This window comes from Scyliorhinus canicula, chromosome 7 (genome assembly GCF_902713615.1).
Source record: "Scyliorhinus canicula chromosome 7, sScyCan1.1, whole genome shotgun sequence".
NCBI lineage: Eukaryota > Metazoa > Chordata > Chondrichthyes > Carcharhiniformes > Scyliorhinidae > Scyliorhinus > Scyliorhinus canicula.
Genome location: NC_052152.1, coordinates 204,518,761 through 204,538,202, shown reverse-complemented (window position 1 = coordinate 204,538,202; position 19,442 = coordinate 204,518,761). Strand labels below are relative to the sequence as shown.

The 19,442-nt window shown below is 48.8% G+C and overlaps 1 protein-coding gene across 6 annotated transcripts in view; it reads left to right on the top strand.

The window, feature by feature from the left end:
- The window catches only part of LOC119969732 (syntaphilin-like), a 60,423-nt gene that overhangs the window by 12,725 nt on the left and 28,256 nt on the right, over positions 1 to 19,442 (top strand). For 3 of the 6 annotated variants that reach the window (XM_038803745.1, XM_038803746.1, XM_038803747.1), the window contains exon 2: positions 12,491 to 12,631. The exons of the other annotated variants lie outside the window; for them this stretch is intronic. The gene's annotated coding sequence lies outside the window, so the exon portion shown is untranslated. The remainder of the gene's footprint in view (positions 1 to 12,490; positions 12,632 to 19,442) is intronic. 6 annotated transcript variants of the gene reach the window in all.

The following is a 19,442-nucleotide window of genomic DNA, read 5'->3' as shown; positions in this document are numbered from 1 at the left end:
TGGCGCCCCCAGCGATTCTCTCTCCCCCCCCCCCCCCCCCCCCCCCCGGCTTGGAATAATCGCCGCTCGCCGTTTTTCACGGCGAACGCCGATCCTCCAAGCCCGATGGGCCGAGCGGCCGGCCCTACACGCCCGTTTCACCATGGCAGCAACCACACCTGATCGCTGCATTCGTGAAACGGGCGCCAGATGCCCGTTTGGGGCATCTAGGGACCCGATTGGCACGGGAGCACCACGACTGTGCTCGGGAGGGGACGGGCACCGGTCGTCGGGCCAGCGTCCAAAACGGACGCACTGTTTCCCCTCCGCCGCCCGACATGATCAAGCCGCCACGTCTTGCCGGGCGGCTGAGGAGAAAGACGGCCACTGCGCATGCGCGGGTTCGTGCCGTCTGCGCGATGAAGTCATCCGCGCATGCGCGGGTTGGAACCGGCAACCCGCGCATGCGCGGATGACTTCACATTCTCGGCGTGACAAGGTCGCTACCGAGAAAGACGGAGGCCCGCTCCTAGCCCCCCGGGTGGGGGTGAATTAGGTGCGGGGAGCGGGCTCCGAGGCCGGCGTGAACCTCGGCCGAGTTCACGACGGCCTTCACGAATTCGGCCCCCTGCGGAGAATTCGGCCCAAAGTCTCATCCAGTCTAAAGTGGAGCACAGGGCTAACATGACATTGTCCAGAGTGACTCGGCTCTTTCCAGCGGTGGAGGATATGTGGGTGGTCTGCGAAGAGGCCGAGAACCGTGTCGAGATATTTTGAGCCTATCTGAGGTTGAGGGGTTTTTGCAGATAAAATGTTGACGGTTTTGGGGGTGATGGTTGCTCCGAGGCCGGGGACCCTCCCATAGTGCGTTTGGGGAGATTGGGGATCATTTTGGGGGGCCCAGAGATCGGTACATCATTTAAAAACGGTGTCCTGGTCTCTCGCTTCAATGCAGAGTTCCGGCGAGCAGAGCTCCCCACAGTACAAAACAGGGCTTTGTGCCACCTCGGCCATGTGTTCCCCGTTCAGGCTGCTTATTCAACACGAGTTGGCAGCATGGTAGCATTAAGGTTAGCACAATTGCTTCACAGCTCCAGGGTCCCAGGTTCAATTCCTGGCTTGGGTCACTGTCTGTGTTGGGTCTGCACGTTCTCCCCGTGTCTGCGTGGGTTTCCTCCGGGTGCTCCGGCTTCCTCCCATAGTCCAAAGATGTGCAGGTTAGGTGTATTGGTCATGCTAATTTGCCCTTAGTGTCCAAAATTGCCCTTAGTATTGGGTGGGGTTGCTGGGTTATGGGGATAGGGTGGAGGTGTGGGCTTGGGTAGGGTGCCGGTGCAGACTCGAGGGGCCGAGAGTCGTGTTGAATTGCCATGTGTTTCACAGCACTGCAAGTACTGGGAAACATTGGGTTAAACGGGCTCGCGAGGGGACTTTGTTCTCTTTTGGGAGAATTGTGCCGAATGAGTAGGAATTCATGGGTCATTTTCCAACTTGGCAGGCAGTAACTGGTAGGGTACTGCAGGGATCGGTGCTGGGACCCCAACTATTCGCAATATATATTAATGGGTTAGATAGAGGGGCTGTTTAGCTCACTGGGCTAATCGCTGGCTTTTGAAAGCAGACCAAGGCAAGCCAGCAGCCCGGTTCGATTCCCGTAACAGCCTCCCCGAACAGGCGCCGGAATGTGGCGACTAGGGGCTTTTCACAGTAACTTCATTTGAAGCCTACTCGTGACAATAAGCGATTTTCATTCATTTTCAGATAAGGGAACAAAATGTAATATCTCCAAATTTTCAGATTGGACACAGCTGGGTGGGAGGGTGAGCTGTGAGGAGGATGCAGAGATGCTTCAGTGTGATTTGGACAAATTGTGTGAGTGGTTAAAGGAATGACAGATGCAGCATAATTTGAATATACAACGTTATCCACTTAGTTAGCAAAAACAGGAAGGCAGACTGTCATCTGAATGCACATAAATTTGGAGAGGGGAATGTGCAACGAGACCTGGGAGTCCATATACACTAGTCACTGAAGGTAAGCATGCAGGTGCAGCAGGCGGTAAAGAAGGCTAATGTTATGTTGGCCTTCATAGCGAGAGGATTCTAGTACAGGAGCAGGGATGACTTGTTGCAATTATACAGGGCCTTGGTGAGGCCACACCTGGAATATTGTGTGCAGTTTGATCTCCTTATCCGAGGAAGGATGTTCTTGCTCTAGAATGTTTACCAGACTGAATCCTGGGATGGCGGGACTGATGTATGAGGAGAGATTGAGTCAGTTAGTATTGTATTCGCTGGAGTTCAGAAGAATGAGGGGGAGCTATAATCATAGAATGGGTTGGTTGAGCTGGGAAGTGGGGAGGTTGAGCTGGGCGATGGGGAGGTTGAGCTGGGTGATGGGGAGGTTGAGCTGGGCAGTGGGGAGGTTGAGCTGGGCAGTGGGGAGGTTGAGCTGGGCGGTGGGGAGGTTGAGCTGGGCAGTGGGGAGGTTGGGCTGGGCGGTGGGGAGGTTAAGCTGGGCAGTGGGGAGGTTGAGCTGGGCAATTGGTAGGTTGAGCTGGGCAATGGGTCGGTTGAGCTGGGCAGTGGGGAGGTTGAGCTGGGCGGTGGGGAGGTTGAGCTGGGTGATGGGTTGAGCTGGGCGATGGGGAGGTTGAGCTGGGTGGTGGAGAGGTTGAGCTGGGCGGTGGGGAGGTTGAGCTGGGCGGTGGGGAGGTTGAGCTGGGCGGTGGGGAGGTTGAGCTGGGTGATGGGTTGAGCTGGGCGATGGGGAGGTTGAGCTGGGCGGCGGGGAGGTTGAGGTGGGTGGTGGGGAGGTTGAGCTGGGCGGCGGGGAGGTTGAGGTGGGTGGTGGGGAGGTTGAGCTGGGCGGTGGGGAGGTTGAGCTGGGCTATGGCGAAGTTGAGCTGGGCGATGGGGAGGTTGAGCTGGGCGATGGGGAGGTTGAGCTGGGCGATTGAGAGGTTGAGCTGGGCGGTGGGGAGGTTGAGCTGGGTGATGGGGAGGTTGAGCTGGGGGTGGGGAGGTTGGGCTGGGCGGTGGGGAGGTTGAGCTGGGGGTGGGGAGGTTGGGCTGGGCGGTGGGGAGGTTGAGCTGGGCTATGGGGAGGTTGAGCTGGGTGATGGATAGGCTGAGTTGGGTGTTGGGGAGGTTGAGCTGGGTGGTGGGGAGGTTGAGCTGGGCGGCGGGGAGATTGAGCTGGGCGATGGGAAGGTTGAGCTGGGCGGTGGGGAGGTTGAGCTGGGCGGTGGGGAGGTTGAGCTGGGCGGTGGGGAGGTTGAGCTGGGCGGTGGGGAGGTTGAGCTGGGCGGTGGGGAGGTTGAGCTGGGCGGTGGGGAGGTTGAGCTGGGCGATGGGGAGGTTGAGCTGGGCGATGGGGAGGTTGAGCTGGGCGATGGGGAGGTTGAGCTGGGCGATGGGAAGATTGAACTGGGCGGTGGAGAGGTTGAACTGGGCGATGGGGAGGTTGAGCTGGGCGATGGGGAGATTGAGCTGGGCGATGGGGAGATTGAGCTGGGCGATGGGGAGGTTGAGCTGGGCGGTGGGGAGGTTGAGCTGGGCGGTGGGGAGGTTGAGTGGGGGGTGGGGAGGTTGAGCTGGGCAGTGGGGAGGTTGAGCTGGGCGATGGGAAGGTGGAGCTGGGCGGTGGGGAGGTTGAGCTGGGCGGTGGGGAGGTTGAGCTGGGCGGTGGGGAGGTTGAGTGGGGGGTGGGGAGGTTGAGCTGGGCAGTGGGGAGATTGAGCTGGGCGGTGGGGAGGTTGAGCTGGGCGGAGGGGAGGTTGAGCTGGGCGGCGGGGAGGTTGAGCTGGGCGGCGGGGAGGTTGAGCTGGGCGGCGGGGAGGTTGAGCTGGGCGGTGGGGAGGTTGAGCTGGGCAGTGGGGATATTGAGCTGGGCGGTGGGGAGGTTGAGCTGGGTGGAGGGGAGGTTGAGCTGGGCGACGGGGAGGTTGAGCTGGGCGGCGGGGGGGTTGAGCTGGGCGGCGGGGAGGTTGAGCTGGGCGGTGGGGAGGTTGAGCTGGGCGGTGGGGAGGTTGAGCTGGGCGATGGGTTGAGCTGGGGGTTGGGGAGGTTGAGCTGGGCGATGGGGAGGTTGAGCTGGGCAATGGGGAGATTGAGCTGGGCAGTGGGGAGGTTGAGCTGGGCGATGGGGTGGTTGAGCTGGGCAGTGGGGCGGTTGGGCTGGGCGGCGGGGAGGTTGAGCTGGGCGATGGGGTGGTTGAGCTGGGCAGTGGGGAGGTTGAGCTGGGCGGTGGGGAGGTTGAGCTGGGCGGTGGGGAGATTGAGCTGGGCAATGGGGAGATTGAGCTGGGCGGTGGGGAGGTTGAGCTGGGCGGCGGGGAGGTTGAGCTGGGCGGCGGGGAGGTTGAGCTGGGCAATGGGGATATTGAGCTGGGCGGTGGGGTGGTTAGGGGGTAGACCTGGGTTTTGTCAGTGTACATATGAGAAGTGGAGTTGTGTTTATTAATGATGGTGCTGAGCATTCAGATGGGAAATAAAAAGGGGCAAAGACAGATCCTTGGGGAACAACAGAATTAACAGTTTGGAAATGTGAAGCAAAATCTTTCCATCTGATGGCTTTGAATATAAATTCAGTAAAGGAAATAGAATGAACAAACTTTATTACACTGTGAAAAGCTAGTGCAGAGAGATCTTAAATGGCCTATTTATATCTTAGGTTCTATTATTAGAACAGGGAAACATTAACATTTAATGTATTAACATTTTTTACAGACGATTTATTCTGAAGAATTTTTTTAATTGTATTATACCAGCCTTTCCAGTCACTGATAAGAAGTGATGCCCTGCTGATTAGTTTTATTAGAATACAATTCCGTGAACAAACATGGAAAACAAACAACCATTTTGTTGTTGGCTTCAAGGCAAAGATCCTTTTGTCTCTTTCCTGGGATGCAAATGTTTCTGGGATTAAGGCCAGTATTCGTAGCCCATCCCTAATTGCCCTTGGGAAGATGGTGGTGTCTGGACAGGGGAGAGAGGCAAATGAACTCCTTTATTTTTCTCGTTATTTATCCGCAAGCAGAAATGTTTTCATTTTTTTAAATGGGAGTGGTGTGTTTCCCCAAACCATCTGTTTGTGAAGTAAATTTTAAAGTAACTCACAATACATTCTCCTCAGGATTAAATCAGATGCATTGTTTATTCATACTTTCAAACCCGGGGATGGTCATCGCAAATACACACACACGCACACACGAAGGAAATAGAAGAGAAGAATTTTACAACTAGGAATAAATTAGAACAAAAGAACAAAGAGAGCAATAATAAGTCAAGTGAATGTTGGAGTCCAGATCGGTTACTTCACGTAGAAGTTAAAGTTTAGGTGGATTCAGCAGCTGAATGCAAGGGATGCCGAATTCATTCAGAGTTGATGCTGACACAGCCAAATGATGTTGGTGTGAAGAGCCAAAGGAGCTTACACATGTGGTGTTGCCCATTGATAAATCAGTTTCAGATTAACAATCAGTTTCAATGGGCGGGATCTTCTGGCTGTTTAAGTCAGTAGGATTTTCCGGTCCCGCTGCTGGATCACACCTGCCGTAGGTTTCCCGGCAGCGTGAGATGGATTCAATAGGAAATCCCATTGACAGTGGCGGGACCAGAAGGTCCTGACGCCGGCCAATGGCGGGACGCTTCCTGCCGCCAAGAAACATACCGCGGGGAGGCCAGAGAATCTCACCCTATGGTCAAAATCCATTATTCGCCTTAGGAGATAGGCAGGAGCTATTAGCACCTCCACAGATATAATGAGTTTCAATAGCTATTTCTCTCTTTGTATAAGGCTGGGCAGACAAGACCATCTGTTGCTCCCTTGTTTAATTGATTGTAATGGGTCCACACAATGATAGATGTGAGATTCCAGAAGGATGATGGTTGAGCGGTGGTGTCCTGTAATTACTCTTGGAAGTTTCCAACACTGTCGCCAACTTGCAAATCATGTGACCTGTAGCAGCTTTGACTTTGGTCCAGCAAAGTCTGTTGTTAAATAAGCAGAAAACAAGGTTTGATTTAATCCGTTTTTTAACTCTTTCATATCTTATGGACAAGGCAGTTCACCCTCTTCCTAAAAAACTAATTTTAACCCAGCAACGGTGAAGAAACAGCAATATAGTCCCAAGTCAGGATGCTGTGTGACTTGGAGGGGAACTTACAGTGGTGGTGTCCCCAAACGTCTGCTACTCTTGTCCTTTCAGTAGAGAGTTTGGAAGGAGCTTTATCGAGTTGCTGCAATTTCCAGTCTTGTCATTGTGGGTGCACTGGTGATGGAGGGAGTGAATGGTGAGCAGATCAAGCAAGGCTGATTTTTCCTTGAGTATCATTGGAGCTGCACTCATCCAGGCAAGTGGAGAGTATTCCATCACACTCCTGACTTGTGCATGGATGGTGGACATGCTTTGGGAAGTCAGAAGGCGAGTTACTCACTGCAGAATTCCCAACCTCTGACCTGCTCTCGTAGCTTCAATATATATGTGGCTGGGCCCAGTTCAGTTTTTTTAATAAAACCCTCGAGATGGTGATTGTGGGGCTTTCAATTATAATGCCATTGAATGTCAAGAGTAGATGGTTAGATTCTCTGTTTTTGGAGATGGCCATTGACTGGTGCTTGTGTGGCATGAATATTACATGTCACTTCTCAGCCCATTTTATCCAGGTCTTGCTGCATATGGAGACAGATTACTTCAGTGTTGGAGGAGTCATGAATGTTGCTGAACATTGTGTTATCATCAGTGAATAACCCCATTTCTGACCTTCTGATGGAGGAAAGGTCATTGACAAAGCAGCTGAAGATGGTTGGGCCTGAGACATTATCCTGAGGAACTCTTGGAGTGATGGCGTGGATTTATCATATCATGGATTCTGTGTTGAATATTATTAAGCAGACGCATTTGGTATGTATCGATCCAACCCACTGCATTACAGAATAATATAATGAGGGTTCACAAATGTCCACTTCATGAGCTCCTGATATCAGTCTTCTTGTCCCCTGGAGGGCAGTAAACCCTGGGGTCTTCCTCATATATGAAAGGGATAAGTTAAATTGGGTGTTTCCAAGGCAAAAACGGCTGCTTCTCAATGTACATAGAATTCAAATAGGAATAGGAAGAGGCCATTCATCACTTTATGCCTGTTTGCCATTCAGTTAGATAATGCCTGATTTGTACCTTTGTTCCGGAATCCCTAATACTCTTACCTGGCAAAAAGTCATCTCAGGTTTGAAATGATCGATTGACCCCAGACTTTGTAGTTTTTTGAGGAAAGTGTTCTGGATTTGTAGGACTATTTGTAGGAAGAATTGCTTCCTGTAATAACCCTTTAACCTCCCAGCTCTGGTTCTGCCCCTTTATTCTGGACTCCCCCCAACCAGAGAAAATAGTTTCTCACTTTCTGCCCTATGAAATTCTTTAATCATCTTAAAACACCACAATTAAATCGTCCTTTAATCTCCTATACGCCTGGGAATATGAACCCCATCTGTCTCATGAATCCATGTAAATTAATCTTTTCATCACCCATTTTATTCTGTTATGTACCTGGACCAGACCCCAAAATGTTTGCTATGATGTTGTACGGGACTAGAATCTGAGATTCAAGATACTTGCCAAGAGAATAAAGTCACAAGATTCCATGGGTTTTGAACAAACAAAATAAATTTTGCTATGCAAGTTGAGAAAGATAAATCAATTTACAATATCATAGAACCCTTATAGTGCAGAAGGAGGCCATTCAGTCCATCGAATCTGCACTGACTCTCCAAAAGAGTACCCTACCTAGGCCCATTTCCTCACCCTATCGCTGTAACCCCACCTAACCTTTTGGACACTAAGGGGCAATTTATCATGGCCAATTCTTTTTTTTCCCCTGGTGGGGCAGTGGTTGGCACTGCTACCTCAGAACGCCAAGACCCAGGTTCGATCCCAGCCCCGGGTCACTAGCCATGTGGAGTTTGCTCGTTCTCCCCATGTACGCGCGGATCTCAGCCCCACAACCCAAAGATGTGCAGGGTAGGTGGATTGGCCACGCTAAATTGCTCCTTATTTGGAAAAAAAAATTGGATACTTTAAAAAAAAAATTTAAAGCATGGTGAATTCACCTAACCTGCACACCTTTGGACAGTGGGAGGAAACTGGAACAACCTCCACACAGAACCGGGGAGAATGTGCAAACTCCACACAGACAGTCACCCAAGGCTGGATTTGAACCTGGGTCACTGGCGCAGTGAGCTAGCAGTGCTAACCACTGTGCCGCCCTTATCTAACTTATGCTCTAACATTCATGATTAATATGGGGTACATGTGAACTAACAGGTAAACACACCACACTGCATAATAAATGGCAAATGCGACCAAGACATTCCATGGATTTCTTTACAACCTACTTAGACATCAATAAACAGTGAGTCAATCAATCTTGTGGAAACTCTGTTTCTCTCACGAGAGATTCCAGTGTTCATCTTCGAAGTTTGTGCCTTGGAATTCTCTTCTAAAGTCTATCCTGTTCAGAACAATCGACCTCATGGCATTTCAGTTCCCCTGGATTTCTCAGTCTGCACCCCAGCACTAACGCACAAGCACAATTTCAGCTCTTTGACCACGCTGAGCACAATACTCCTGATCCAAAGGAGTACCTTTACCCCCAGCAGCCCACAGCACGGAGTCATCAATCTTCTACACCTTCTTCAATCTCCGGGGCTTTTCCTGAGTCCTCATTCGTAAAATCTGCTAATCACAGCTCTTTTACTACTGCAAACTTCTTTCTTTGCTCCTGTCTTTTTTCTTAACTGGTTCAATTCCTTGTTCCCTGTCCGGGACTCCTCTTTTGGGACCTCTTCCTGTCCCCTCTCCCTGGGGCTCTTCTTGATGGTGGTGCTCCACTCCCAGTTACAAGATCTGGCTTTCCCACCATGTTCTTTTTTATCTTCGCACAGGTTCACTGGGCCCATCCTCAGCCCAAAGAACTTCAAAAAGAACTGTACATGTGCCACCCATACCAGGGGCGGGATTCTCCCCTACCCGGCGGGCAGGAGGTCCCGGTGCCGAGGAGTGGCATGAACCACTCCGGCGTCGGGACGCCCCAAAGGTGTGGAATCCTCCGCACCTTCAGGGGCTAGGCCGGCTCTGGAGTGGTTTGCACCGCACCAGCCAGCAGGGAAGGGGCTGGGCGCCACGACAACCAGCACTGAAGGGCCTCCGTTGGCCGGCGCGAGTTGGCACATGCGCGGGAGCGCAAGTGTGTGCTGGCGTCATCCCAGCGCTGGGGGGGTTCATCTGAGCGTTGGCCATTGCAGAGGAATAGCAGCCAACGCGGAGGAATAGAGTGCCCCCATGGTGCAGTCCCGCCCATGGATCGTTGGGCCCCGATTCCGGGCCAGGCCACCGTGGGGGCACCTCCCGGGGCCAGATCCCCCGCACCCCCACCCCAAGGACCACAGAGGCCGCCAACGCCTCCAGGTCCTGCCGGTAAGGATCTACTCTAATTCACGGCGGCGGGACCGGCAACGAAACGGGCAGCCACTCGGCCCATCACAGGCCGGAGTATCGCCGGGGTGGCCGCCGACCAACGTGGCGCGATTCCCGCTCCCGCCAAATCTCCGGCGCCGGAGAATTCGTCAGCTGGCGGGGGAGGGATTCACGCCTCACTCCAGCGATTCTCCGACCCGGCGCGGGGTCGGAGAATCCCGCCCATTAACCTGAAGGGAGATACATCCTAGATTTATCAAAATAGTTATTAAATCTAAACTTACCTTAAAGTTGAGGCAAGATTTTGAACTCCAAGTCCCAAAAAACCTTGGGGGTTTCGGCATACACAGTCCTGGGGCAGAATTCTCCGACGGGTGGGAGAATCGCCGGGGGAGGCGTGAATCTCGCCCCTGCCGGCAATTTTTCCGGCCCACGATGGGCCGAGTGGCCACCCATTTTCTGCCGGTACCGTCAGCGTGAATTAGAGTAGTCCTTACTGGCGGGACCTGGCGGCGCGAGCAGCCTCTGGGGTCCTCAAGGGGGGGGGGGGGGGGGGGGGGGGGTGGAGTTGCGGGGTGTTCTGGCCCCAGGAGATGCCACCACGATCAGGGTCGGAAACCGACCACGAAACAACGAGGAAACAGAAAATGAGCTACATAAAACTATTATTTAAATATTGTACTCTTGACTTCAAATAACTTTATAGTTTTGAGAGAGAAATTACCAATCTTTTGAAATATGGAATTTTCATGAACTTAAACTATTTTGCCGGTTTCCGACACCGATCCATGGGCAGGCCTGTGCTGTGTGGGCACTCTACCCCTCCGCGTTGGCTGCTATTCCTCTGCGATGGCCAACGCAGAGATGAACCCCCCCCCCCCGTGCTGGGATGACGCCAGCACACACTGGCGCTCCCGCGCATGTGCCAACTCGTGCCGGTTGGCGCCAAGCCCATTCCCCGCCGGCCACATGGCGCAAACCACTCTGGGGCCGGCCTAGCCCCTGAAGGTGCAGAGGATTCCACACCTTTGGGGCGGCCCGATGCCGGAGAGGTTCACACCACTCCGTCCCGCCCCCCACCCTGCCGGGTAGGGGACAATCCCGCTCAATATCTCTCACAAGGCCTCTGATGGAGCTCAAAAGTTAGCTTTTTGCCCATGTTTTTAGTCACATAGAACATAGAACAGTACAGCACAGAACAGGCCCTTCGGCCCTCGATGTTGTGCCGAGCCATGATCACCCTACTCAAACCCACGTATCCACCCTATACCCGTAACCCAACAACCCCTCCCTTAACCTTACTTTTTAGGACACTACGGGCAATTTAGCATGGCCAATCCACCTAACCCGCACATCTTTGGATTGTGGGAGGAAACCGGAGCACCCGGAGGAAACCCACGCACACACGGGGAGGACGTGCAGACTCCGCACAGACAGTGACCCAGCCGGGAATCGAACCTGGGACCCTGGAGCTGTGAAGCATTTATGCTAACCACCATGCTACCGTGCTGCCCACCTGCCTTAATTTTTTTTATATGACACAGTGTAAAATTTTGTTTGATAACTCTCGTGTAGTATGGGATATTTTACAACATTTAAAGTGCTTTATTAATCCCAGGTTGAGGTGGCTGAGGTGTGGTGCAGTATTCCAGATCAGGTCCAAACACAGCTTTATATAACATATACAATAAGAGCAGAAATAGGTTGTTCAGCACTTCTCCTTTTCCTGGAGAATTGTGAAGTCAGGAATGGCTTGTTGGTTAGTGTTGTGCCTTGGCCACCATGTCATTTCCTGGGATAGGCAAAAACAACATGGAAAAACCCAGAGCCTCGAAGGAAAAATGCTCTGGAAAACTCCTCTTCGAATATTGGAAATAATCCAGGGAATCACATGGACAAAGTGTTATCTAAATGATGTAATCTCTACTCAATCGGGAACCAATCAAGAACCAGTCCAGTTCCTTCTTGATGTTTGAAATCCAAAATGAAGTTGTGACGAGCAGTTATGGCCAGCAGCTGAAAGAATTGCTGACATTATTTTACTGGAAAAGGAACTTTTTGGAGTGAGATATCTCACGGCTACACCATGGACTTTAACCTTGCCCTTCAGTTTTATTATTAGCTAGAAGTATAAAGTAATAAAGGTGCAGTAATGGTGGTGGAGCTTCTTGGACTTCCGTGAATGGTGAGGCCAACAGGATAACTCCATAACCAACAAGATATAAGTATTGAGAAAGAAACAAAGGAAAGATAAAGGAAAAGGAGCAAATTAGACCAGGCAGAGAAAGAGGAATAAACAGAGAAAAAGGTTGGATCAAATGAGAAGGTAAATTGCAGATAGAATGGAGAATAAACCGTGAGTTTAAAGGGCAGTTAATTTGTAAATATAACAAATCCTGAAAAATAATGGGGAGGTTGGGAATGAGATATAGTTTATGCAAAGGAAACTGGAGTAGATGAGGGAGATAGTAGCGTAGCGGTAATGTCACTGGGGACAAGAGTTCAAATCCCCCCAGGGCAGCTAGTGGATGTTAGATTCAATCAATAATCCTGAATTGAAAAACTAGTCTCAGTGATGGTGACTAGGAAATCATTGCTGTAATCTGGTCATGCCCCCATGTGACTTCAGACCCACAGCAATGTAGTTAACTCTGAACTTCCCTCTGAAATGGTGGAGCACGTCACTCAGTTCAAGGGCAATTAGGGGTGGGCAACAAATGGTGGCCTTGCCAGTGATACCTATGACCATGAAGAAATAAATGTTTAAAAACTTCAGGAGATTCACAACTCATAACATCCCTGTATGATTTGCACATCTAAGCGGCACATGTTGTTGACGTGCTATGTTTCTCCAGCAAGACCTGGTTTGTGTTTTTTCTTTTAAGTGCGTTGTTGGGTGACTAAGGATATTCCAAAGGGACAGAATTACATGTGAGGAGGTTTTTATATTGTATTATTAAACATACTGGTGAAGATTCTGGTGAAACACACCAATGTGAAGATTCTTCTCTTGCGTGCCTTTCTTTTATCGGCCAGTCCAGAAAGATGTCAATTTTAGCTGCTGACACTCCTGTTGATCGGCCAACATGACAGAATGAATGACTCACTGATGCATCGGGCTGTTTGCTACACTCAGGTTTTTACAGATTGAAGAAAAACTCCACTGTGTTCTCCAAGGTAAGTTCAGAAAATATATTCTTTCAATTGTCCATATTGTTCTTTCACAGCGAGTGCTAATTAAAATGACGATCAAATAAACATTTAAAAATGGCGTCCCGATCTCTCGCTTTACTGAGGAGTTCTGGTGAGCGGAGCTTCTCAATGTTCCCCGTTGATGCCCCCTATCAAACGCAAGTTGTGTTGTATAGCCTTGTGTTTCTCAGTGCTGCGAGTGCCGGGAAGCATGCGGCTAAACGCACTCACAATGGGACTTTTTCCCCATTTAGTTAAACCGCACCCTTCATAACTCTGAAAACAGATTATCTGGTCTTTATCGAATTGCTGTGTGTGAGCTGGCTGTGTGAACATTTGCTAATGCATTTCCTACGTTACAACAGGGACTAGACCTTAAAAATGCTTTAATAGTCTTTAAAGTGCTTTTGGAATGTCCTGAGATCATGAAAAGTGGTGGGTTAGAGACAAAATATGCTGAAAGCACTCAGTAGGTCAAGCAATGTCCATGGAATAAGGAAGGCAGAGAAAGACTTGCATTTCTATCATGTTCATAATATCATGACATCCCAAAACAATTTATAGCCAATGAAACACTTATGACCTATGGGCAATATTGTAATGTAGGGTTAATGTTGCTTAATGTCATGGATCCAAAGCATTAAGCCTACCTTCCTCTTGCAACAGATGCTGCCTGACCTGTTGAATTTTACCAACATTTCCTGATTTAATTTTGTATATATTATTCTGCTTCATAGAATCCATAGAATTACAACAGTGCAGAGGATGCCATAGAGTCTGCACCAACTTTCTGAAAGAGCACTCTACCTAGGCCCACTTTCCTATTCCCGTAACCTGGTGCATTGATCATTGCCAATTCACCTAACCTGCACATCGTTTGCCGCTAAGGGCCAATTTAGCATGGCCAATCCACCTACCTGCACATCTTGGAGGAAACCAGAGCACCCGGAGAAAACCCACGCAGACACAGGGAGAGCATGCAAACTCCACACAGACAATGACCCAAGCCTGGAATTGAACCCGGGGCCTTGGCGCTGTGAGGCAGCACTGCTAACCACTGTGCCACCGTGCCGCCCGAGGCTGGTGTCTTCTATAACAATGTTAATCCATCACATGTACCATCAGGTTTTGTAATCCACAGTCCCCTGAAAGTGTCATTGGTGCTCAGCATTAAACAAAAAGAACTGAACTGATGCAAGTTAAAGGCAGCTCTGATAGAAGGTCAGTGACCTGAAAGGTTAAAGAGAATCTGGAACTAGGGATCACTGTTTAGAAATAAGGAGTCGTTCATTTAAGACAGAGATGAAGAGAAATGTTTTGTCTGGGAGGGGTATGAGTTTTTAGAAGTCCCTTTCTCAAAGGCAGTGGAAGCAGGGTCTCTGAATATTTTCAATGCAGAGCTAGATAGATTCTTGATAAAGAAGGGGGTGAAAGGTTATTGGAGGTAGGTAGGAGATTACAATCAGACTTTATTGAATAGCGGAACAGGCTCAAGGCGTTAAGCAGCCTCCTCCTGCTCCTAATTTATGCATTCATATGTTCACTTTTCCTCTCTCCATAGAGAGGAATGTGGCTGGTTTCCACAGAGAATGGCTGGTTTAGCTCAGTGGGCTAGGCAGCTGGTTTGTGATGCAGAACAAGGCCAGCAGCGCGGGTTCAATTGCTGTACCAGCTGAGAATTCTGAATTCTCCCTCTGTGTACCCGAAAAGGCACCGGAATGTGGCGACTAAGGGCTTTTCACAGTAACTTCATTGCAGTGTTAATGCAAGCCTACTTGTGACAATAAAAAGATTATTTCCTTAGATGCTACCAGACTTGTTGTAGAATATTTGAAACATTTTCTGTTCTGATTTCATGAAGTTAAAGGAGTTTAATTATTGTTAATGCTGTGTGACTGATGTTAAACAGGCCCTTTTGGTGGTGAATCTAGTGTGTTCATGTGACCTTGATTTGCAAAGCAGTACAGAATTAGCGCTTTGTAAATTTATGAGGTACTTGTGAGCTTTCGGAAGCCTTGCAGTATAATGAGAGCATCATTTGTAGATCCTCCCACGTAGATGACTGTAATGCAATACTGACTCACAGAGTGTGAAGCACAAACAAATGTAATCAGAAAATAAATGAGGTTTAAGATTGTAACTCACAACTTTCAAAAACAGAATTGGACAATTCTGAACGAGAAGGCTAATTTTTAATTGACCGAAAGCCTACAATCACCATCGGATCCTGATTTTCACATTAAAACATCAACCCATCTGTTTTGGTTGGGAAAGCTGCCAAGCCCCTCCCTCATTTAAATCCCTGCTTGAAAATTCACTCAGGTCTGACTTGGATGCCAAAGAGGTGTCTGAGGTACCTGAGCTGAGTTCTTTTTGGTGTGACCAGTAGCTCAGTGGGCACTCAGACGCAGACGTACCTGGGTTCACACTGCATCCAGAACATGAGCACAACATTTAGTCTGACACTGAGGGAGTGCTGCACTGTCAGAGGTTCTGTGCCTTGGATAACATGTAAAACAGCTGCCCTATCTGTCTGTTCAGATGAATGCAAAAGATCCTATGGAGCTCTTCAAATGAGGTCAGTGTTTTTGCTAACATTCAGCCCCGAACCAATGCTATCAAAATAAATTACCTGGTAATCTACTTCATTTAATTTCATTCAAACTGTTTAATTCTAGATCGATAAAACTGAAGAGCAGGGAAGTTACACTGAGCTAACTTGAACCTTGGTTAGACCACACTTAATACAGTGTGCAGTTCTAGTGGCCATGTTATAAAAAAGGATGCAGAGGCACTGGATAGGGTGAAAAGAGGGTTTACAAAGCGTAGGTATACATATCAGGAAAGGCTGTTCGGACTGGGTGTCTTTTCTCTTGAAGGAGGAAGGCTTAAGGGTGACCTAATTAAGGTCTTTAAAGTTATAATGTGGAGATGCCGGGGTTGGACTGGGGTGAGCACAGTAAGAAGTCTTACAACACCAGGTTAAAGTCCAACAGGTTTGTTTTGAATCACTAGCTCTCAGAGCACTGCTCCTTCCTCAGGTGAATGAAGAGGTGGATTCCAGAAACATATATATAGACAAAGTCAAAGATGCAAGACGATACTTTGAATCCGAGTCCTTGCAGGTAATAAAGACTTAATTAAGACTGCAGGTAATTAAGACTTAATTACCTGCAAAGACTCGCATTCAAAGCATCATCTTGCATCTTTGACTTTGTCTATATATATGTTTCTGGAACATACCTCTTCATTCACCTGAGGAAGGAGCAGTGCTCCAAAAGCCAGTGATTCGAAACAAACCCGTTTAAAATACTGAAAGGTTTGGTAGATCGGGCACAGAGAGAGAATGTTTCTTCTTGTGGGAAGAAGCATAACAGGAGACTGATATAGTCACCAAAGCAATAAGAATACAGAAGGAATTGTTTAACCAAAATGTGGCGAGAATGTGGCACTCTCTACCACAGGAAGTGATTGAAGGAAATAGAATTGTCACATTTAAGGGAAAACTAGCAAAATAAAAGTGAAGTCACCATAGTCCAAGATGGCCATAGGCTGCTTTCCTCTTTCAGGGGGAGAGCTGACTGGTGGGGATTTAACCTGAGGATCACCACACCTCAGGCGAGGGGCAAGGTTGAGATTGCGGGGCCTTCATGAAGGAGGGGAAACTAGGCAAACATAGGGGGAGAAGGGAATCAAGGATTACGATCAGAGTTTTAGATGAGGAAAGAGGGAATGAGGTTCAATTGGAGCATAAACACTGGCATTGGCGATTGGGCCAAATGACCTGTTTCTGTGCTGAATATCCTACATAATCCTGAATAATTTACCATTTGTAGGTTTTTGCTCAGATGGAATTGGCTGCAGGAGCTGCAGTGATTTTGTGACGTTCGTTGGGACATTCCTTGGATTGATTTCTTTATTTACAGAATTCTTGATTTAATTCAGACTTGCAACATTTGCAGTTTTGTCTTTTTTATTTGTGTTGTTAGATTAGTAGATGTGAGACTTATTAATGACTTATTTAAGACTGCACAGTGACAGACCCTGATTATGAGTTACAGTAGATTTATTACATAACACAAATTAACCAGCTGATACTTATCGGAGACAGCACTTAGCTGTGTCTTCCTCAATTTAACTCTCGGATAACCATGGTATTGTCGCTTCAAATGTTCTGTTAGCTGATTATCTTTGATCCTTCTATCAGTGTGTACCGATATCTCAAAGTGCCTCACCTTTTATCCTCTTTTCTGGGCACCTACTCTATTCAGGTACATCCCAATCTTTCCTGGATGATTGGCTTAATCTGATGTCATAATCTCTTTACATTTCAAGGGCGACATGTGGCACAGTGGATAGCACTGGGACTGCAGCGCTGAAAACCCGGGTTTGAATCCCGGCCCTGGGTCACTATCCGTGTGGAGTTTGCACATTCTCCCCATGTCTGCGTGGGTTTCACCCCCACAACCCAAAGATTGTGGATTGGTCATGCTAAATTGCCCCTTAATTGGAAAAAAAATAATTGGGTGCTCTAAATTTAAAAAAAAATCTCTTTACATTTCAATCCACAGACCCTCACAGATTTCCCCTGTTCCTCTTAATGGTTCTTGGAAAAGATTCCAAACATTACAATTCTGCAAAGACTTTCCTAATACAACAAATTCTAAACATTTGACAATATATGTAACCATATTTGTCTTTCCAAGGCATTGATACATACACTTAGGCCATTAATTGACATCTTAATAATGACTTTTTCCTTAAACGTCAAGACATCATAAACTGCAACACCATGTAATCATTATGTCAGCAAAAACTGTCAGACAGACATGTTTATGTTTGTCGAATTATAGAATTCCTACAGTGCAGAAGGAGGCCACTCGGCCTATCGAGTGTGCACAGACCCTCTGAAAGAGCACCCTACTTACGCCCACTCACGCCTAATGTTTAACTACTTTTGCGTTATCCTCGCAACTTCCTCAAACTGGCAATCACCGGCAGATTGCCATTCCAAAAGGACTTAGCTCAGTTGCAATTGCACAGCCCCTGTCTCACTCAACCTTCAGGCTGGGTGAGACAGAAGCAGCGAAGCATACCCTCCGACCACAGCAGTGTGGTGTAAATGGAGCATAGCAAGGGAGCACATGGCCCCTTTTTACAGCAGTAGTTGCCATAAAACAGGTGTTTGAAGGGACTATTGAAAGGGAGAAAGTAAGTGAGAGCGGGGTTCAGGTGTCAGAATGGTGGAGGTGGAATCGGACCAGGATGGAGTTGAGTCTGGGGCGGAGCAGAGTCGGGGGCAGAGCCGGACGGGGGACAGAATCAGACCGGGGACCAGAATTGGACCGGGCCACAGAGGGCACGCAGTCAGACTGGGGGTATGGGAGGAGTGTTCCCAGAGGGGGTAGGGCTGGGTGGAGGGAGTCAGACCGTGGGGGTGAGGTGGGTGGGGTGGGGATTTGTGCCAGGGTCAGACTAGCAGGAGTATCTGGTGTTCACTGGGCCTGGGGTCAGACAGGGGTGGTGTGGTGTGGGGGTCCTCTGGAGAGGGTGGATGTGGGTGGGGAGGGGGGGGAGGTTGGGTGTCAAGTGCAAGGCTCGGTCTGGGTGTTTAAAATAATTACTCTGATGTTAAAAGTGGGTTTTCTTTCCTTCCATCTCTTTCGGAGTAACTATGAGAGTAAAACTAACAGAACCATCAGAAGTTGACGATTTAAGTTGGTTTGTTGGATGGTTCACAGACCAGCACAATTGTCGAGGGGAAGTTGGCCATTCTGGACAATTGCCGGGTAAACTCTTACGTGGGAGCTTCTGGGGGGAGGGAGACCCCAGCACAACATTTGGGTACCCCAAAAATCCGACACTGGGGAACTAGGATGTTATGACATTCACATCTTGACAAGGTTAACTGTCAGACTTTGCAATTTAGCCTTAGCATAAAAAGCGAAGTAACATCATAGAAAAAATTACTAAATACAACCGTTATGGATTGGAACCAATGCTCTTCTATATCGCATGTCACATAATTACACGGTGACATCATCAGAATGGGGCTGGTTTAGCACAGGGCTAAATCGCTGGCTTTGAAAGCAGACCAAGGCAGGCCAGCAGCACGGTTCAATTCCCGGACCAGCCTCCCCGAACAGGCGCCAGAATGTGGTGACTAGGGGCTCTTCACAGTAACTTCATTTGAAGCCTACTTGTGACAATAAGCGATTTTCATTTCATTTTTCAGCAGCACTCGGGGGATTTTCCCTCCCTTCCATCGTAGACTGTGAGCAAGCAACATCTCTGCAATAAACTCTTACAACTGGATAAGTAACTTATAGTGTGGCAAGCTGGTTGTCCTTTGACTTTACTGTGAGTGAAGGCAAAACCCCCAAAAACATAACACCTCCAATGTAGAGAATGGATATATCTGGGTTTGAGCACATTCCTTTGGGGCAAAGATTGAATTTCCCTGTGTGATCACGGCTGGGAGTTTGTGTTATGTTAGTTTGCAAAGAATGTGTTACATCAGAGCAGAATAAATAAGGGGCAGCACGGTGGTTAGCACTTGCTGCCTCACAGCACCAGGGACCAGTGTTCGATTTCAGCCTTGGGTGACTGTCTGTGTGGAGTTTGCACTTTCTCCCCGTGTCTGCGTGGGTTTCCTCCGGGTGCTCCGGTTTCCTCCCACAGTCCAAAGATGTGTAGGTTAGGTGGATTGGCCATGATCAATGTACAGAATTATGGGGATATAGCGGGGGAGTGGGCCTAGCAAGGGTCGGGGGTGCAGACTCGATGGGCCAAATGG